The 23,332-nt window shown below is 31.2% G+C and overlaps 1 protein-coding gene across 4 annotated transcripts in view; it reads left to right on the forward strand.

Moving 5' to 3' along the window:
* Positions 1 to 21,517: 21,517 nt before the first annotated feature.
* LOC135134978 (irregular chiasm C-roughest protein-like) overlaps positions 21,518 to 23,332 on the forward strand; it is a 198,854-nt gene continuing 197,039 nt past the window's right edge. For all 4 annotated transcript variants that reach the window (XM_064063905.1, XM_064063907.1, XM_064063909.1 and 1 more), the window contains exon 1: positions 21,518 to 21,688. The gene's annotated coding sequence lies outside the window, so the exon portion shown is untranslated. The remainder of the gene's footprint in view (positions 21,689 to 23,332) is intronic.

Genomic DNA, 23,332 nt, shown 5'->3' on the forward strand with positions numbered 1-23,332 from the left:
TTATGTACCAATTTTTACCGAAAATTATCACTACCACTAGCATTCACCATAACAGACTTTTAAAGAACTATTTAATAATAGAGTCATTTTAAAAGCAATAATTACTTTAACAGTAATTTAAATTTCCACTGAATTTGTAACGACCGTCATTTCTCCGCATCAAGTCTAATTTGCACAACTTAACATAAGGCTGCACGCATTCGCTTTGTATTTCACGAGCGTATGGGCAAGCGTAAACTACTGTCATGTTTTCTCGACGTTTCATGACGCCAAGAGTACGAAAAAAGTGGTCTCCCGTTTCCATCTAGCGCTCGTCCGGCTCTCATCTGTTTATCGTCTCTTTATCTTTTGTCTGCTGTTTGTCTGTCTGGTGTCTCTGTCGATTTTTATTGGACAGATAATCTTCGAAACTACTAGACCGAGTGTTGTCGTATATTAAGAATAACATGTAGATGGTAAAATGCTTAAGTACAGCCGTGAATGGAAATAATATGCGGTTAGCATTCAATGTTCCAGCAAAGATACTTAAGTAATATGTGGGATAAACAAGCAAATCAATTTTAAAATTTCAGAATACCAAACATTTCTGTTAGTGAACTTTAGATTAATAAAATTCAATATTGGTTCCAGAATTTTTTTTAAAGTCCACTGAAAAACTACTTCGAGCATACGAGTTTTCATTTAATTTTCTTTGCCTACTAAATGTTGAAAAATCTCTAAATGAAACAACACACAATTCCATAAAAAAATAAAACATACCACACAAAATGCTACGATTATTAGAACATGGTTTCTTTTATGTGTTACTGTGGGTTGTCACAGTTCGATTATAAATCTAAATGATAATGAGGCAGCAATCAATTATTATTCAAACGATTAATTATGCCTTATTAAAATTTATTAATTGTCTCAGTATATAGAAGTCTATGATGGGAAAGAGGGAAACGTAAAAAAGTGTCACTGCAAAAATTAATCAAGTTAATAAATACAACAAATTAAATTTAAATAATTACTGCACGTGAACGCCACCTTCACTTGCTCCCATGCAATTGTCTGCTACACTTAATTTGCTAATTAATTGATGTTAAGTATAATCAATCACAACTAATTAATTAATCCCACTGTAATTAATCATTCCAAAAATAGCACACTCATGCCGCAGTTTTGAATATTCACACAAAACCACCAGTACCATTCCATTCTTATTTTACATATTGTACATACACCTGCTTATTATTTTGATTTACATCCGAATTTGAAAAGTAAATCTTGTGTCAAAAGTGACCCGAATGTTCCATTTCACAGTGCCTCGGCCTGTATTTTATGCGGGTGTGAGGACCTTCGTGGTGAAAAACACCTGCTGAGGCTCATAGATTACCAGTGGAAACATTTTTTTCATGTTTTCAGCCAGTCTAATCTGGGCCCCTCGGCGATGTTAGAAACAGGGGGCATATCTCACGCGGACTTTGTCGGCTTTTTAATGTCTTTATGGCTTCAGGGGAGGGAAGTTATCAAATCTAAACTTGATAAGGTCGTCTCGCAAGCAGACACAACACCGCAATGGGCCGTGGTTCTTCGATAAATCCACAGAACTACCGATACATTTTAATTAAGCGGAACGAATGTCCCGATTTTAAGATCTCTCGGTTTTGATCCAATTTATACTTAATTTCATTTCGTAGAATTTGTTTACTCGGTTAATGGAATTTTGATTGTAATTTATTTTGGGTTGACGCTTGATTTTAAATATTTCTTTCTTCTGCGTACCGAAAAGAACCGGTAATTACTTAATTAAAATCGCCTATTAAAATATTACGTGATTAATGAGACAATAAAATTTTTCACGAAAGGAGCGAACCGAATTTAATTGGGGTTCGCGACTACTGAAAATTTTGCCTCCAAGGGCATCTTTGGCCACATCTGAGATGTTTGTGGTCCAGAGCTTCATTATGTTTGTTTAAATTAGTAGTAATTTTTGAAGACCAGTTATATTAAAATTGCATGCGGCTTTAATAAGTCATGTCCTGTAATTACTTGCGTGATGACAGTGTACATTATTATTACCACAAATAGAATTTAGCGACATACGAAGGATTCAGGACGCAATCAACATAACAGCTTTGAAAACAGATGTGTCTTCATATTTATATGTACTACAAAGTCCGAACTGAATATATTTGTTGGATTATTTTAAAATGCTATAATTTCTATGTTATTCTCATTATAGGTTACACCTTTTGATGTGTGTGCGAAATTAAATTTTTTAAGCAATTATCTTTTTCGTGAGTTATGTAAATGCGGTGTCGGTTTTTTCACGTGAATCACTCCAAATACTGAAATAATAAAGATTCGTGTTTCCTTTGTAATTTAAACGTGTTCTGTTTGTAGCAACTGACAAAAAAGAAACAATTTACTTGCAAGAGTTCTAAAGAACGACCACATTCATTCAAGTTTCAGGATTTAATTATTTTGTTCATCCCACGTTTCTAAGGATCTCTGTTATTACATTTTTTTTATAAATATCTTTCAGCACAATTTTGTTGTTTAGAATTGCCATTGAAATTTTTAAACAAACCAAGGAAGTACAATGTGCGTTGTTATAGTAACAATTTGAAAACAAGCTTATATTTTTTAATAAATTAAAATTCTGTCTGTAACTACATGTCGCCTATTATAAACGTATTTTAAATTAGCGTGTTTGCGCAAAACTTTTTCTTATAAATTTTTTCTTATGCTTATAACTATGTCTTATAATTATAACACTCATAATCGTTACATCTTATATTGACAACAATAGAATTTTTCTACAATGTCAATCAGTGTCATTTAGAACTCTAATTATGTCGCAACTGAAAAAGAAACTCCTTTTGTATTAACTGATGCACTAAGTAGTTCTGAACATCTTCTACATTGCCACAAGTCGTCAAAATTTCTAAATTATTCTTGTGCAAAATTTACGTGACAGAAAGTCAGTTCTGCTTGCCAATGTAAGGTCCTAAGCCGTCAGCATAACTGTTACAATTATAGTTAAAACTATAATTATAAATTATAAGTGTAAGCATAAGGAAAACTTTTTAAGAAACTGTTTTGCGCAAACGCGCTATTATATAACCATTTTTATGGCTGTGAGATCATAGTTTTTGTGTGATTTGTAACTAATATAATATTCCAAATATTTATATCGCAAGCGGTACCTTTTATTACTTAAATTTAAAAAAGCTATGTTTAGTGACAAATTGGTTACACGATAACTAGTGATTTTAGGTAAACGATAACCAACTGTGACACTAATTATTTGTAAATATATGTCTTGATAGTGGTAGCAGATAGTGTAAATAATGTATATTTTTTGTCTCAGATATCCCGTGTTAGAGGTGAGTTAAAGTTTCTCTTTTTTATTAGATTTAGATAATATGTCTCTGTAGACTAAAATATATGATTAAAAGTTTGTCAAGACAAACTAACTCCAGACAAAATTGTGCTTTAATTAAAATGTGAAACACTTGTACTATTTTTTTTTTGTATGTTGAAAATACAGCGAAAAATTAATAGTCGTATAGCGATGCGGCGCGAAGGGCGTCTCCTCGAGAACGTCTGTTCGCCCTTGCTACAACCACAACACGCGCTATGGATTTTAGACAGTCGCATTCCTGAGGTGTACTTCCATCCTAGACAGCCTGATTCACCAGGACTGGAAAGTAGGGATAGCAGATAAATATTCACATGAAAACGACAAAGAGAAAATAGTTTTGAATTTGAGTGTGCGTTTATTTCGGTTAGGGTTAAAATCTCCCGAATTTTGACGTTAACTAAATGAGTATTATAATTACAAGAACGGAAACAAGCAAAATTAAATTCTCCCACATTTTATCAACAGTTTCGAACAAGAATTTACATGAGGTTAAATTAAACATTATTTCTAATTAATGATAAAATTAAAATGAGTTCATCAAGATTACAAGTTATTAAATACTGTCAAATTGGAAATAATAATTCGAGAACAAATGTTCACATTCAAATTGTGATAAAATAATTCTGATGTAAGAAAATGACACTTCTTGCAAAATAAAATAAGCATAAAATACACCTCCCATTTTTAGTCCATTGTGATATTAATTTAACTGATGATAATTTTCAAGGTCCTTTCTCTCACAATGAGGTGTTCAACAGAAGTTCAAGTTCGCGTTACCCTTAATTGTTTATAAACGTTATGAAGTATGTCTAATATAAAGTTAAAATTTAATCGATGACAGGTGACAACGATGAAATATCAGTTACACACAACAATATGGATTAATAAAACACATGCGTTTTTCGCCACGTTTTCTTCTATCAAAAAAGCAACACCAAAATTGATGACTTTTTCAGTTGAAACCCGATACATTTAAATTTCGTTGTAAAATTGCATTTTCAAATAAAAATTGGTCCAAAGTTGTTTAGATGGCGCATACAATTCAAGTTTCATAGACAGATTATGAAAGTTATTTCTACAATTTTAATTTTTTTATTTAAATAGAAAATAGTATAGTGCTCCCAGAATTCTGGAAAAATTTTAATTGGTTCATTCACTAATTTTTCTAATCATCCTGTATTAAGAAAAATTGTAAAAACTGAAACATATTACGACAAATAACGTTGTGTCTTGAAGCCTATTTTTTGAAACATTTATTTAATAAACTTTTACGACGCCTTTCATAACTTTCTAATCAAGGTCAGTGTCTTGTTAAAATTAAAAAAAAAGTTAAATCTATCGACAAGAATGTTAGGTTATTGTAAAATTCACCATTACAATTTTATTTTTTTACCAAAACTATAAATTTCAAGATTAATTAAAAAAATTCAGAGATGACGTCAAATTTTTTAAGAGATAAACAGATTTACCATGTTCACAATGGCATTAAATAGGCTGCAAAATTTCAAAACGGATTAGTTTTGTTATTTCTAAGTTAAATTTTAAAATTTTGTTGTACTATTACGATTTTTTTGCAAAAACTTGCAGTCATAAGTTTAAAAATAAGGGTGAAATCACAGGTATACAAGTTTGAGCATTTATATAGGATTTCGTAGCAAAACTTTCAGTTGAGGTCATAGAATTTTTGGCGGGGGCCATCAGACAAATTCGATTAGCGTTTGATGGTTTACACAAGATTCTTAAAATTGGTTCCTAATTTTACAGCAATCACTTTAGTGAGAGTTTCTCTGTCCGTCTAATCAAATCCCTAACACTATAGCCATTTTTTGCAAAGTAAACCCTAGTACAATAATTCCCTAGCGTAAATTCAATATTTTATTGGTATAAGGGCTAAATATTTATTTTTTATTAAATAATGTATCACGGCTATTTTAAAAAGTTTTCAAATAAGTTCCCATTAATAAAAAAAAGTAGTACACTTTTTTTTACTGTCTCATTGATGTTGCGTCGAAATTCCGAGGGACGGAGGGTGACGGTCCGGAATTTCGCAGTTAACGTGTGGGGGTGGCGTGCCTCGGTGCCAAGCCTTGAGTCGATTAGTGCCGCTGAGAAAGTAACACCTCTGGCCGACGTAGACGCCACCAGAGAGATTGCGCCTTCGGTCGGGAGCGGCGGTGCTCGGGCACCAGCTCCCTCTTCGAGGACGGTACACCGGGGTTATTCTAAAGCCGGACACACGGATTTCTAGGGGGGCTGGTGAGAAATGAAATTAAACGGAGGAAAATTTTAAGCAATAAACGGGTTTTTATTTCCTGCCACCAGCTACGGGTAAAATAATCTTAAATACCTACAAAAGAAACGTTACAAAATTAGAATATACTTTATATACTTTGGTGAAATACGCATTAAAATTAACTGCTGTTGCCTTAATGATGCCAACGTTGCCACAAAATAAGTTAGAATTTTGTGTTACGTTCGGTGTTTTCAAGGTGCTTCTTCTGTTGTACAGACATACATACATCTGCGAAAAATTAGATTTCTAGAAAAACATCGTATACTGAATAAGTTAACCAACCGCATTTTTTTTTAATTCAATGGCTGCCACTCAATACAAAATAAAAAATAAATCTGTTGAAAAGTTGGAGGTTAAGTTTTTATCTTTTTATATAAATCGATAATCATAAAACTGCAATTACTTGGTTGTTAGTTTAACTACTTAGAGAAACGGTTGGTCTAGTAAGTTTTCTAGTGCCGTTTTAATAGAATATTAAACCAAGAAACTTTATCCAGGCATGTTTAATCTTAGTTTAAACGCTTCGGCAGGTAATAAAATACGTATAACTTACACACAATAACTTCTTATCGGATTTTAAGTAAAACTTACAAAATAATGTCTTTATTTGAAATGTTTGATAAATAATTCGCCAAAAGCTTTTAGAAATTTTACCCTATCAATAATGTATAAAGTTGCATCGTGTGTGTTTCTGACACAGCATCATTGCCTCAAAACAAAAATTCGATTAAAGTGATCAAACACTTTTTGTCCGTAAGAGCCATGACTAAGCAATTCTTTCGCTTCATCATTTCCGACTCAAAATGCAAATTTCTCACTCAGCAAACAAAATTAGCAATCGGCCACAATATTTTTGTAACATCTGTCTCTTTTGTACTTGTGTCACTCTCTGTTTGTTCATCTGCTTGCGGTGGTGAAGTGTAGGTTCCAAAAAATAAACAAACTACGTGTAATAAGCGAAACTTTATTATTCACACATGCACTAGATAAGGAAACAACCCGCGCTAAACTTTCTGAACATCCTGTTGTTGTTGTTTCCAAAACAAACATGTGCACTCAATGAGATTGCAGTGGTCTTTGCTCGCAGTAATTGAATTGCAACCGTCTATAATAAAAACTAACGGTGAATTTTTAACAGCATCACTAATTTTTGATGATACGGTCCCCGATTTTTTATTTTTGTCCACTTAGTCAAGATGTAGTTGTCTGTAGATGCAATTAATTTGAAAGCTACCAATTTCCTATTGATCAACAATGGTGCTTTAGAGAATCCATTTAAAGCTGTAGGAGCAAGATATTGGAGCTATTATTTTCAATTGGGACGCAGTCGTACAATACAAACATTCCAGATACCTATAATTACAAGTCAGCCTTGTGACTTTGCAATTATAATCGACACAAAAGCCCTCTTCATGAGCCATACGTGCACTAGAGCACGTTTTCACTTCTAATTGACAAGTACATGGGGTCGGATTGAGAAGTTGGTTCTCGCACGAAGACACTCAGAAAGGTTTATTGGGACTTTAATAACACGTTCTTTTTTAGTTCTTTGAATCCGGCATCCGACTAATGGTTATTTTGCTTTAGTATTCTTTCTGATGGCTGCGTCTTTCTCGTAACCATTACATTTTCCATAACAATATTGCCGACGACCTCTTTCAACAGACAAATTATTGATATTACACAAAAACAGGATTCTTCAACAATGGAAGAATCTTCTGAAATGTCTCCGAATACGGTGCGGATAAAAACACGGTGTGCTGTAATAAAGCAAAAAACACATCTCTGGAATTAAATGTGATTTGTTGAAAACGTTCGAAAAAGGTATTACGTTAAATATTGAAAGAGACATTTAAATGTTCCTATTCGTTCTTAAAAAACTACAAAAACAGATCGATAGTCGGAAAAAACAACCTTAATTTAATTAACGATTCCAATCAACAATACCTGAGTGATTGTGGCTATAATATACTCAAGATACAACTGCCTGAACTAGTTATTTGAAAAAATTTAATCCAGTTGCGCAGCAAATAAATTTACATTTTAGTTACTGATAACGATAAACAAATGGCAGTGACAAATATGCACTAGTGCAGTTATCAATTATTATTGACAGGCACAATGAAAAGTTTGCTGACAGCGCATTAAATTTCATTGATTTTTCAAAATCACCACGATTTGAGGGGTTATATAATTTTTTATTTTTTACTTTCTAAACGTTGTAAATAGTAGAGTTTACTTAACGAATAGTTAATTTCATATTTTCTACACTATTTCCAGCTTGTAAAATACGAAAATGTCCGTCTCTTGCTTCCACCTGTCTATCGCCTGCCTGATGACGTCGTCTCAAAAATTTTGCTAATAAACCTTGTTTGAAATTTATGTGACATAGTCCTTTAACTGTATTTTAATAATGTGACTTGTATGGCAATTCAAATACATAAGATGATGGCAACGGATGCTAAGGGAGCAGGCTTTTGGCAATAATTCAGAATTGGTAAGAGAATTCGTATTTTTGTTTTTATGCCGTCTTATCACAAATTCCAAGCATTTCTGTTCATTTTTACTCCTCGAGCGTGATTTTTAATCACAAAAATGCTTCACGTACCCGAGTCTGGCGCACGTACGAGACAAGTAGGTCGTGGCCGGGTGATTTAGGCCGTCGAATTTCAGCAACTTTTTAATTACTGTGGACATATTTCACTAGCATTCCTTGATTTTACCCCCGAAGTTGAGGTCACCAAAACTTGAGCTCTGTGCGCGTGAGTTCGAATCCCATACCCCTCAACATTTTTTTCTAAGACATTGAATTTACTTGAATGTTTGACTGCAAGTGCGAGGGAAGTTATGTCTAAATAACATTATTAGTTTCTAGGGTACACAAACAGTGTGACTTTAAACATCACCAAATATAATGTTACAGTATTCATCATAACATTTTCGTTCAAAATTTTTGAGACTTGTTCCAGATTACTTTTATAACTTCCTGGATAATACTCTTCGTTTTCGGCTTGATATTAAAGTGAAAACTTTCAGATATAATGCCAAATTTAGTGCCATTTCATCATAGAACTACTTAGTTGAACTGTTGAAACTGCTCCATCCAGTTTTTTTTTATAATTGTGTATTTGATGAAAGTTTTTTGTTCATTAACTTGATCAAGTATGTGGAAAACCAAATATTTGTCTCCTACTTCACCACTTTTATAATTAATAATGACAATATGTAGAGTTGGTGTAGAAATTAATTAAATTTAAATTTAAAATTAAGATCATAAACTTGTAGCAATATATTTAGTTCTGTAAAAATAAAAAGGAGACTGACAACAACTGTCCTAACATCAAAATATAATCATTTGCACTGTCAAAAATTTAATTTTTCAACTATGTTTGAAATTCCCCTAAATCTGAAAAAAAGTGTTAATTATTTTATACAAAAGTCCTTCATAGTTTAAATCCTGTGTAAATATATGAGCCAGAAAGCGCATGGTCCTCAATATCTCATTAATTAATAATTAGAGATAGGTACGCGTTTTGTTATCGTATCAGCTAAATAAAATTTTAATATACAGGGTGTTTATAAAGTAAATTTTACAATTTTCAAATGTACCGAGTGTTTGGAACATGGCGGATTAACTCTTCAGTACGTTAAATACTTTCGACAGGAATTTAGAGTTAGTAAGAGAATTCTTATTTTTATTTTTCATGTCGTCTTATCACAAATTTCATGCGTTTCTATCCCAAAAAAAATCCTTATGTAGTAGATTACACAAAAACCTAATTTTATAAAAGTGAAATTTCAATTGGCAACACTGCTCGAACCTAATATGTGAATACTTTCTTTTTCACCTTTTATTTTTTTTTTTAGAACAAAAACCATATCAACGAGTAGTCATTAATTTTTGTGCATTATTATTAATAAAACAAGCTGTTATTTTTCATTAGTAAATAAACCAAAAAAAAAAAAACAATTAATAAGACATTTATAAATTACAAACAAAAACAAAACCAACAAAAGAAAAATCCATTAAATCCAAATTTTGATCTTTTTTTGTAAACTAGTTGCTAAGATAAAACTGATTGTGGCAAATGACATAACCTCTAAGAAAAGGAAGGGTGGGTGGGCGGGGCTAGTACCTACTAAAATAAAAACGATTTTGGCAAATGAGATACCTTATATGAAAAAAGAAGGCGGGTGGGTGGGGCTAGTAGCTGCTAAGATAAAATTGATTTTGCCAAATGACATGCCCTCTACGAAAAGAGAGGGTAGGTGGGCGGAGCTAGTACCTGCTAGGATAAGATTGATTTTGGCAAATGAGATCTCTCTAAGAAAATAGAGGGAGGGTGAGCGGGGCTAGTACCTGCAAAGATAAAACTGATTTTGGCAAATGACATATTCTCTAAGAAAATAGAGGGCGGGTGGGCGGGTTAGTACTTGGTTAGATCATATTTTAACAATTTTAAAATCATTATAACTCCACCAAACTGTGAGAGGGATTTTTTTTACTATTTTTCCCAAATTCACCAATTGATTGTTAAGAGCGTAGCGGAGAGTTAATCCATTTTCCAGACACCCGGTATAAAGTGAAATATTTGACACTTTGTAATTGTATTTGTAACTTTGTAATTATTTTTTTTATATAAACGCTCTGTATATTAAAACCTAATTTTATTTACACCGCATAATTCGGTTTGGTTTTTTATCTCTCCAAACAATATTGTGACCCAAATTTTAAAAATAACCCTATTGTGATTTTTTTTGTGAATCCCTCTATTGACAAAAAAATTCTGAAAATTGGAATTCCACTTGCCAACGTCGCATCGGAATTTTGAAAATAAGCTCTGATTATAAAGCCTAAGAGGAGGCCAATCAAAATATAAAATAATATATGGTCTTTATAAAACTACAGCTCTAGTTTTAGACTTTTTTTTTATTTCTAATAAATTAATGAGCCAACGAGGAACGTGCTCTTAGTGATTCATCCTGTATATAATAAGTCGATATTTATTAATTTTTGTACATAAGAAAAATCACAGACTAAAAGTGTTCGGTTCTTTGGGTGGTATACGTTAAAATTATTTTCGATTATACAGAGCGTTTTGTTTTTGAAACATAGCATACGATTTCGTTTTTTTTTTTAAAGAACACAGTGTATATTCGTACATATTCTCATTAGGCAACAACAACGAAGGATGTTGTATAACCATATTTAAGACTTTTTTCTATGCGAGAATTCTATTCTTTATAACCAGTTTATTTTTAATTTTCTAAAATTTGTTTAATTTTGTAATAATTTAATTCTTTTCTTATCCTTCTTCTCTTTTATAAACACATAATTTTTTTCTGTCAAATTTTCTACCGCAAAAAAAATCGATAATATCCTATTTCTGCTAATTAATGAGATATTGAGGAACGCGCGCTTGTTAACTCATCCTGTATACCACGTGTTTCTTTTATTTGATACAACCCCTAAATTTCTTTTATTTCTAAAGATAAACATATAGCTCTTTGAGCAATTTTGTATCATTTTAAAAGATCACTTATGTAAATAAATGACGTGAGTGTCAATTTTTCAAGCTACTAGATTGTCATTAACAAATATGAATATTTCGTCTATTTAATTGAATAACTTTTTAAGTATGATTTTAGAATATTAGTTGTTTATGACTTTTTACAAAAAATCAATCTTTCCATTTATGGAGAAATATACCTAGTGTTCCATAAAAAAAAATAAAATTAACGTCATTTCCGGTTCTACCGGAAGTTATAATAAAAATGTGAGGTTGCCATCACATAGTTCCTTTAAAATAATACAAATTTGCTCAAAGAACTATAGGTTTTTCTTAAAAATAAAAAAGTTACAGGGGTTGTATCAAATAAAAGAGACACCCTTTTTTCGACATGTTTAAATGGAAACAAAAATTTGATAAAATAATAACATAAAAATAATAATAGTGCTTTAAAAGTCGTTCTATTGTGTGAACAACCTGACTAGGAATGATATGTATTACTTGATTTGGTACCCGTAACGATAAAAAACTTGCCTGAATGCCGGCCATTTTCGGGTCACTGACGAGTCCTAAAAAGAATGAAAATAATAGAATATTATTTGATTCGTTTCCTAACACACTTAAGGGAAAAACTATGAAAAAATAATAATAGTAGTAATAATATCATTATAATTATCTTATTCAACAGCATTCCACAGTTTAATAGGTATAAATAGCTAGTTCTAGCACTTTTAGACAGACGTACATGTAACTACAAAATTTGGTAAGAATTACAAAATTTTCAAGACACTTAAATTCAACGAAGATCTATATATAATACAGAAATTTCGAAAAAAATTTTTGACTAAATGAATTATCTTAAATTAGAGTTTTTGAAACTATAGAAGAAAAAAGCTTCACAATTAAACAGTTTTTCCAGAACTCGAGATAAATCTAGGTATAGGCGAACCAGGAAAATAGTGGTTTCACAAATTTGACTCCACTGGTACACTTTTCAGCGAATGCTTCAGTTTATTAGGTGCAGATTTATGACACGATCCCAAACTCAGGTATAGCGGCTCTTGTGTTTGGCCGGCACGCTTCTCCTAAATAGGACCAATTTATCTGTTTAGAGATATAAGTTAAGATGTTCTTTCTTCGCGACTGAAGAATTTGATAAAGCCAATATAATAAAACCACGATTTTCGTGGATGCACTATATTCATATTATACTCATTCATAATTTTCCATTATGAATAAAAAAAGCTTTTACTTTGATTTTCAAAGAAATTTAATACATATATCTTAAAAATATTTAAAACAGATTTTTGTAATCACACTATATTGTAGTAAATAATACCGACACCAATTTTCAACGATCTGACATGTCAGCAAGAAATGTTTTCTCTGTAAACAAATTATTATCAGCCCCATTAATGTAATAGACTCTGGTAAATCCAAATCCAAAATGGGATTCATTGTAAAAGTTATTAGTTTCAAAATAATTATAAATTAGTTTCGTTTAATTTTTTACGAACAACTGATGTAACGTAAATGGAACTACAATTGGTTGCTTTTTTTTACTTTCCACTTTAGGAAAGATTAGATAATTTCAGGAATGCAGACAAAGAGGAAAATATTTGTTTGTTTATCTGCGTGGAAGAGTTTCATGCAATTTAATCTCAACGAAATACTTTCCTTTCCATGGCTTAATTTTTTGAGCTAGATCTTATTCCCTGAGCGTTTGTTTAATTTAACGGTTTTAAGTCTATTATAATGTATCATTTTTCAGTTCAGAAACTCTTGGGAATGAGGAATCGGTTTTAAGTTTCTTAATTGTTAAAAGAATTAATACCTCAGTAAATTATTATCCAACATTTGTAATTTTTTTTACGTAAAATTTTTTAATTATACCTTTAAAATTAAAAAAACTCAAGAATTATTATCGATAAACAAAACACTAGTCCAGATAAAATTGAGAGTTAATGAATTAAGGTTAAATTACAGTTACGACGGTATGTATTGTAAATGTTTTTAAATTCATATTTTTATCACCATAATTTTGGTCCTTTAATAATACAACTAGTTAAAAACCCGCATGGTTCAATAAATGGTTCAGATGGAAGGCATTTTACACATGTAGATAAAAAAAATCTGCTCGACACATATTTATCATCTGAAATGCTAGCAATAACGACCAACAAACAAAACAATTGTAATGTTGCAAATGCTAAGAACAAACTTCGATTAACATATTTTGTACTTGAGAATTTCGAACAAGTATACTGAATTATAAACGAGCAAACTTTCCTCTGCATCGTCTCTGCAGAATAAGTATAACCTGGTGCACAGCCAAAGAACTTCTGCGACAATTTTTTATTATTAACAGTTTTATAGACAACATCAAACCCTATTCATAGCACTTATACTACGAGGTCTACAGGCCATTTCCAAGTTTTAACACCACTAAATCAGAAATATCGAGTGTAAAAATAATTCATAACCGGCCCTTTTGCAGCTGAATATGTGCACTGAAATAAATTTACATTTATTACAAAGTAGTCAAAGCGTTTCAAGTTTTAAATTTCATTAACGATTATTCTAGCGTGTAAAATTTTTAAATTTGCTGTGAACACAGTTCCGATGACACGACGATTTATTTATTTAGCTTGTTTCTCGCCAGTTTTTAAAGGAGAATGAAAAAAATCCCACAACACGGAGGACACGCGTGAAAATAGAGCAACACGATGATGCTTTTTTCAATTTGTTGAGAGTTTGAGACACCAGTTGCAATTTCCTGCCTCGATAAAAAATGTAACCGTTAAATGTAACAAATAGGTGTGGTAATTTTTTTAGACAGCCAATTATATGAGACAAAGCTTTTCATAATGAAGCGACTAAATTTTAGAAAGTGGAAAGTCGCTTTAGCTGATTATTGGATAAATTTATCTAGCATCAGTCGTCGTAGAGCTTGATTTCGAACTAATTAAATTAAATTAATAAGACTCGTGTAACAAATTAGGTTATTACCTACTACTCTGTAGGTATTTTGACCATTTTCTTTCTCCTCGGTTGTTAAACTGCTGCTTATAACCCTATTCATTTTTACGATTGTCGCAGCAGAGTTTTTAAACCCGAACTCATAAAATTTCAATGGTAGTAAAATCAATTTGTACGAAAGTTTCGTAAGGGTTTGCAGTTTAAACTTGCACATTTTACAATTCCGGCCAAAACTGTTCTCACGAACCATCGAAAACCGTAACTTAAAATTTTAATTACGTACCGCTGACAATTCGTTGTATTTCTGCACACATACACAATTTTCCTCAGAAAATGATTCACTTATTTGATCCTAAATGCAGCAATTACGTTCGACGTTCTGCACTCGTTTCCTGCAGAAAACATAATTCACTTATAGTCACTTTTATGACTCGTCTTTTTCCAATTTTCATTCGTGCATTGGAAAACATGAGTATTCTGCGGAAATTCTGTAACAGTTGCCAGTATATTGCAGTGCTGGAAGTTATAAACCGTCACTGCAGCCAAATTTATTTCACTTCGAAGCTGAGTTATTGTGGTTCTTTCAAATTGTTTAGGTGCCAACGAGCACATCCTGAAATAGAAATCGTTTTGGATTTAAGCGTAAATTGTGCTCGGCGACAGTAACAATAAAACGAAGTTTAAGCCAAAGTCTGCATATTACGGTACATCTTGGAATATTATACGCTCAGCAGCGACTCAAATGTGGGCTTCCTTGTTTGTTGTTTCCAAAGAAAAATGACGCCATTAAGCATTGAATATAAATGAAGGAATTTTTTTTATATTGCCTCTTAAAAATATAGACGTTTTAGAGCGAAAGAGGGGGATTTTTGTTTATTTTTGCCTCACATCCTCAATTTGATCTAAAAATATGTCAAATTGTCGCTATACAAAATGTTCAAACATTATATTTTGTCAGCTGATGTTGGTAATAACAATATTTATTTAAAAAATGCAAAATAAACTTTCTTTATGTAAATAGACCAACGAGAGATTAGACCCGGGTTATGCAGTTTTTCACTATTCACCAATTGAAAAAATCAGATAAACATAATTTCATAGAGGATGTACATTCCGGAAATTCTGTTATGTTACAACAGTGACTCACGAGAAACTCAAAATTATGTTACCTCTTGTTGGACAAAATCGAAAAACCAGGATGGCAAAATAAAAAAATCGAAAAATTGAAAAATAGAAATATTCAAGAACTGAAAAATCGAAAAAAAACCTGAAAAGTTAAAATACCGAAAAAAATATAAAACAGTCAAAAAATTGAAAAATCCAAAGTTACAAAAAATTGAAAATCCAAACAGTAAAAAGTCGAGAAATCGAAAAATCCAGAACTCGAAAAGTCGAAATACTACTTAAAAAATCCCAAAAGTGAAATATCGAAAAATTACAAAATAGAAGAAAAATTGAAGAACCGAGAAACTGAAAAATCACAAAATTGAACGAAACATTCAAACTTTAAAACTTTAAAAATCGAAACTTTGGGAAATCGAGAAATGGAAAATCAAAAAATAGATTAATTGAGAAATCGGAAAACTGATCATTCAGAAACGCCAAAATTTGAAAAATTAACTAATCTTGAAGAACTGACAAATTGAAAAATCGAAAATTTAAAACATTGAAAAATTAAAATATGGTAAAATTGAAAAATGGAGAAATCCAAAAATCAAATAACCAAAAAAATAAAAATTCGAAACTCTTCGAAATCGAAAAACTGAAGAATCAAATCGAGAAATCGAAACTCGAAAAATTAAAAAATTGGAAACTTGAAAAATTGGATAATTCAAAAATCGAAACATCCAAAAATCGAAAAACCGACAAACCAAAAATTGAAACATCGAAAAACTCAAAAACTAAGACATCGAGAAATCGTAAAATCAAAGATCGAGAAATCAAAAAATTGATAAATCGAGAGATTGAACAATTAAAACGTCGACACATTCGAATATCGATCAATCGAGATCTAAAAAAATTTTAAAACCTAAAATTTTAAATTGAGAAACTTTAAAAATTAAAATATAGGTAGAAGATCTGACAACTCGAAAAATCGAAAAATCTGGAATATTTAAAAACTGAAAAATTAAAATATCGAAAAGTTGAAAAATTGACAAATCGAAATATAAAACAGTCGAAAAATTGAAGAAGCTAAAGTTTAAAAGACGAAAAACTGAAAATCCAAAAAAAAAAAATCGAAAAGAACTGAAAGAAATATCCTAATATTGAGAAATCAAAAAATTGGAAAATTGAAAAATCTAAAAACCAATAAAGCAAATTCGAAAAATCGAAGAATTGAAGAACTGAAAAATCTAAACTTTGAGAAGTCGAGAAATGGGAAAATCGTAAATAGATTAATTGAGAAATCGGTAAATTGAAAATTTAGGAAAATTTGAAAAATTGAGAAATAGAAATACTGAAGAACTGAAAAATCAGAAATTCGAGAAATTGAAAAATCAAAAAATCAAAAAATAAAAATTCGAAAATCTAAAATTTAAAAATCGAAAAACTATAAGTAAATCGACAAATCGAAAAATCGGAACTCCAGAATTTAAAAAATTCAAAAATTAAAAAATCGGATAACTGAAAAATCGAAACATCGAAAAATTGGAAAATCCAAAAATTGAAAAGCTCAAAAGTAAAAAATCGGAAAACTGAGAAATCCAAAAATCGAAACATTAAAAAATTCTTAAACTGAGACATCGAGAAGTCGAAAAATTGAAAAAGCTGAAGTTTAAAAATTCGGAGATCGAAAAGAACTGAAATAAATATTCAAAATTGAGAAATCAAAAAATTAGAAAAATGAGAAATCGAAAAACCAATAAAGCAAAGTGGAAAAATCCAAGAATTGAAGAACTGAAAAATCGAAACTTTGAGAAGTCGAGAAATGGGAAAATCAGAAATACATTGAGAAACCGGAAAACTGAAAATTTAGCAACGTCAAATTTGAAAAACTGAGAAATAGATATACCGAAGAACTGAATAATCAAAAATTCCAGAAATCAAAGAATCTTAAATTTAAAACATTGAACAATTGAAATATCGCAAAATTGAAAAATCGAGAAATCCAAACATCAAAAAATCAAAAAATAAAAATTCGAAAATCTAAAATTTAAAAATCAAAAAAACTAAAAAGCCACAAATTGAGAAATCGAAACTCCAGAATTTAAAAAATTGAAAAATTGAGAAATCGGATAACTGAGTAATTGAAGCGTCGAAAAATTGAAGAATCCAAAAATTGAAAAAGCCAAAAATGAAAAATCGAAAAACTGAATAATCCAAAAATAGAAACATCGAAAAATTCTTAAACTGAGACATCGAGAAATTGAAAAATCAGAGGATCGAGAAATCGAGGCGTCGAAATTCGAGAAGAAAAGTTAAAAATTGATAAATTGAGAAATTGAACAATCAAAACATCGAAAAATTTGAATTCTATAAATCGAGAAATAAAAAATTGAAAAATGTAAACATTTTAAAAAAGAAAAATTGGGAAATCGAAAATTTAAAAATTCGAAAAATTGAAAAATCGAAATATAGAAAAACTAAAAACTCAAGGAATCGAAAAACCTAGAAGTTGAAAAATTGAGAAATCGAAATGTAAAACAGTCGAAAAATTGAAAAATCTAAAGTTAGACAATCCAAAAATAAAAAAAAAATAAAAAAATCGTAATATTGAAAAATCCCAAAGCTGAAAGGAATATCCAAAAAATTGTGAAATTAAAAAATTGTAAAATTGAGAAATCGAAAAACTAAAAAGCAAACTCGAAATCATATGCTTAAAAAATAGAAAAATTGCAAAATCAAAAACCTGAAAAATCGAAACTTTGGGAAGTCGAGAAAGGGGAAAATAAAAAAAATATCTTATCAGAAGTAGGAAAACTGAAAATTTAGAAACACCAAAATTTGAAAAATTGAAAAATTTAAAAACCGTAAAATTGAAGAGGACAAAAATTGAGAAATCGTATCATTGAAACATCGGAAAATTGGGAAATCGAAAAATAAAAAAATCGAGAAATCGAAAATTTGAAGAATGAAAAAAATTTAAAACCGAAAATTGAATTTGAAAAATCCAGATATCGAAAAGCCGAAAAATCTCAATGGCGTATTTATAAATTACAAGTTGAGGACTATGCTGCTTTTTAACATTTAAATAACATTTATTCGACAAAATTGTAAGATAACATCATCAGTTCCTTGGGGACATGAAAGGATAAATTTTGACTAACGATTTAACATGCTTCCAACAACTATAACTTGAAAAATACTGTTGATTTTTTTCGAAAAATCTTGACGTCCATGGTAAAACTCAACACCGATGCATAAACCGTTAACGGATGTTATAATATTTAAATTACATCTACAATGGTAAAATTTGGAGATGACGTCATTTCATTGTTGGTGACAAGTTTGATGAACGGTTGATAATACAATTAAATCGTTAAGATGTTCAAGAACTTTGTTCACTTATCCGTTGTAAAATCCAACCAGATGGTCGAAATGGGTTGGTTCTTCATAGTGGATGTGTATCATATCAGCTCTAAAGAAAGTCGGCTTATAAATAAATCTCTTAGAGTCGATATTGGCCTGAGTGCGCTGTGGTCTGTAGATCAAACAAGTTCTCAGGCGACGAGCTATGAAAAAACTAATATTGAAATTTTAAAAATTACGTTGAAAATGGAGCTTATTGAAGGGAAAAAAATTACTCCAAATGATTAACAAAAAGACAAACTGGATTTACGTTTGAGAATTCCTATACAAATTGCAACCGTTTGAAAGTGATTCATATTTTGTGGAAAGTTACTCCACATTTTTCCTCTTCTTGCTCCCTTTTATAGACTATTGGAGTTCTTGGCTGTTTCCACTATACTTCTCCATTTTCTTTTGTCGTTAATTTGGTTCCGCCCTTCCTTTATTCTCATGTTTTTCAAGTTTTTTATTATATGGCCCTTCCATCTACTCATCTAGCCCGTAACATTTTTTACTTCGCTATTATTTCCCATTCTTTTAATGTGGCTTCTTGATAGCTCTTACTGTATCTTCTCCTTTCTCCAATGTCTTTCTTATTAAGCTTTTCAGATTCTCCTTCCTTTCCCTTCTTCGGAGAGCAGATTTTTCGTCCTAATTTTTTCTCAAATCGCATCAAACTTTTTTCGTTCACTTTTGTAACATTCAGTGTTTCGTCTACATTTTTATTACTTGCCGGGCGTAAGCTAGGGTCCATCCGGCGAACGGCTACTTTCATGATTTGGTGTTCTATGACTCCTAGAGAATGAAAAAATAGGTCCTCCGTTTCTGTCTGTCAGTGGTCTGTTGGCGCTTTTATCAGACAGAAAATCTTCAAAACTATTCGACTAATTGTTGTAAAATTTTACATGTATGTTACGAATATCATGTAGATTGTAAAACCCTAACCAGAAGTTTTCTAGTCATCCCCACTAACAATTTGATGTCATCTCAAAATTTTGTAGAGTAAATGTTAATTAAATTTCATAAAACAACAAATGAAACTCCGATGATGCATAAGAATTTTCAATTTCAATTACGTCGAATGCAGTTCTTCCACAAGCCTTGACTTTGTCTGATCACATCAATGACTTTATCGCTTAATCTTGGTATTTTATGATTTTTTCTTATTTTTAGATCGCTCCATACCTGCTATAAAGAATTAAATACACATGCGGCAGTCTTAATTAATCTGTGTCCCCAGTCATTGGCAATTTATCTACATATAACATATTTCGGGGAATATTTAATCCTCTGACAATAGTCAATACATTATTTCTCGTGAATTTCCCTTCTGAAATATCGATATTATTGTATTTCATGCATTTAATTTTGTTATCTTTACGAGTTGCCGTTGTTGGGTCTTTATCGGCTTGCCTAGAATAGTATTTCATTGTCCATAACAATCACAAAATTTGGCGATAAAGAAGTCAATAACTGTTCACGAAATCAGGCTTCAAAAAGAATGACATTTAAAACTTAATTAGAAATTCCAATAGTTTACAAATATCGTGTAAAAGTCCCCTCTGAATAATTAATTCCATGTCCGCTTCCGTTCAATGGTACATGATTCAACTTTCAATTATTTTTGCTCCTAAGTTTTTGATAAATTTTCTATTTTTTTTTATAATTTGTAACAAGTTTGAAAATTATTTTAATCGTCTTCATTACTACTGTAATATTAACTATAATTTTTTCCAAGGGCAGGATATTCTACTATTTATTAACAGCTTTGGTCTTGGTTATCACTAATTCTTCTTTTCTTCTTTTCAACTTATAAGCCCTTCTACGACGAGCGAATTGCGTAGCGAGTCGCAGTTCCACTCCACCCGAGACGAGAGGACTGCCCCGAACGCAATCATTCCACAGAGATCGCGTGAATTAGCGCTATTCCATCCGGACCCTGACATTCATGACTTTATGAATCCCAATAATTGACTTGTACGTACCTATATATATATATATCAATAAATTGCTTGTACCACCCGTACAAAAATTGACGCCCTACAAAATAGAATATATTGACGTTACTCTTCTAAATGTTCTAAATGTTCTAAATCCCAAAAAACTAGTTTGTGTGGTTAAATACCGAGAAAAAACTCAAATTTGAACTAAAAAACTCTTTAGAGCTTTGGGTCAGTTTCCATGTTCTGACAACTCAGATCTTGACGTAGATGTTTATATAATATTCGAAAATATTAGTTGTATTAATTTTTATAATTATTTTATAAATATTAGTTATAAACACGAGACCAAAGAAAATAAAGTTGCTGGACTTTCTCGCGAAAATTTTCTTTTAGTTTCTAGAACGACGTTAGCTGTTATAAATAAATTACACCGTGGAGATTAGAGTCTCCAAAGAAGAAAAAAGTTTTTCAACTTTCTACTTTGTTACATTATAATAATGTTGATAATTAAGAAAGTGAAAAGTTACTTTGTAAACCTGGAGGATACTAAAAAATAACAAACAAAAAACCAAATAAGAAATCAGCCAATGGAAAATTGCGCAAGCATCGTCCGTTCAAACATGCAGAAATCTCCCGCTAGACGATCCACTAGGTGCAGAATCCGTGAACTTGCAAGTAATTCCGCAGCTCTAAATTTAAACCGGAAAATTTCACTCAAAAACCTTCGATACGCCGATTGGAACTAATTTTAGCAACCCCTGATCAAAGTCAAAACATACGTGGGCTTAAAGCGAACAGTAATGGCGATTCTAAACGAGCCTTAGTTGAATGTGTCTGGATGTATTTTTAGTTAGTACATTTTAAACTTCCAAGTCGTTCACCCGTTGTTTTTGGTAAGGGGACACTAAAAAATAAAGCGTTCCGGTATCACTTTCGGCCCCTTTACCTTTCGGTCGTATTTTTGGAGTGAACTGTGGGGTTTAAATTGCAACACCTTCGAACGAACGACAACGAACTAGTGACTCGCCCAAAAGGACAGACCGTGAGTAGAGCCTTGAGCATGAATTGGCAGCGAAACACTTTCGCGTTTAAATTAACTTGTATAATGAATTGAGTTCGCCGTTTAAGTGTTCACAAACAAAATTGAATATTTTAATTAGCAGAAAAAGCTACAAAAGCTCAGATTTAATTAAAGTTTTCTTGGGAAGTCCTTTCGAACAAGCCGAGACAAGCTAAGGACAACCGAAAAGGTGTCGCTTCGACCTGTCATGATTCGGCAAAAATTCATCGCGGAAGCGACTATAATTAGAAAATTTGCGAAGTTTTCTTGCATTAACTACGATCTTAAGTGAAAAAGTTTTAAAACCGTTCGGAAAAGTGAATAAGTGGAATCTAGGAAAATATATTTTACTAAATTTATACATTACGCCAGAAGTTTTAATTAATTTTAAAATCTGACGGCAGGTTTTAACAGCTGACATGGTTCACACATTAAAATATAATCAATTAAAGCCCGACGTAATTACCATCTTGATTTTTACTTTTTGCATATAAAATATGGCGGCTGGGGGTGTTTTCATTTTCGTTATTGATATAAGGCCGAATATGAACAGAATTCGTTATTTTTTTTATTTCGGCCTACCAACTTGACTTTCCACCCCGGGTCTAAATTGCTTTTTGGTACCTACGTTAATTAAGAGAATAATTAAAACATACATTGATGTGGAATCCTACAACAAAAAATTACGAATTTGGTAGACGAAATCATGTACAACGAAATGCTAAAAAACAACAGATTAATAAAAACAAATTAAACTGAGGTAGTATAGAACATACAGTTTTTTTTTCCAATTTAGGGAGAATAAATCAGGGAGTGCCGAACCGAATCGTCAATTTTATAATCACTACGCTTGGTTTAAATGGTAACACGCGAACCAGAATGTGGTTGCCTATCCCCACCCATGATTTGATGACGTCATCTCGAACTTTTGCGAAGAACATCCTACTTAAGTTTTTTAAAATAACATAGTTCTAAACTTGTGGTTTATTAAACCGTCTAGATTTTTTACTTGAAACGTCATGTTAACTTAGAAATTAAAAAACCGACAGCCCTGACATATTCCAGAAACTTTCAGATTATCGTAGATATGGTAAATCGCTTACCAAATTTTTTTTGTTTATCTAACTTTCTGAAAGCATTTGAAAATTTTACTAGATAAATGCTGTCTAAAATCTGCTAATTTTATTGTGCATTATGTCTGCATTTACTTTTTTTAGAATTACTTATAAAGAATCTCTCAAAAAAATTTATGGATGAAATAATTTATTTTAATGATTAAATCAGGAACTTCTTACCTCAGTGATGTTGTTATTAGTATATTTGTTCATAATAAAAAATTTAAGACGTTATCACAAAATTATATTAGGAAAAAGTCACTTAAATCGTAAGAATAGCATGCTTCTTTACCTGTATTTTAGCAGTTCACACTTATTGTTAACTTAAATGATCATTAGAAAATGAAATCCGTATAATATAATTTTTAGGCGTCCATTAAAATCTACTCCCCAATCACTTGTATGAAGTGTCACATTTTTGGGTTTGTGCTTTCGACCAACATTTTCTTAAATAAAATGTCTAGGGTTTTTCCTCCAACAAAGAGAACAGATATTCTCACATCAAAACCAA

This window comes from Zophobas morio, unplaced genomic scaffold, assembly GCF_036711695.1.
Source record: "Zophobas morio isolate AGI-343-1 ecotype UQ-CSIRO unplaced genomic scaffold, CSIRO_AGI_Zmor_V1 ptg000024l, whole genome shotgun sequence".
NCBI lineage: Eukaryota > Metazoa > Arthropoda > Insecta > Coleoptera > Tenebrionidae > Zophobas > Zophobas morio.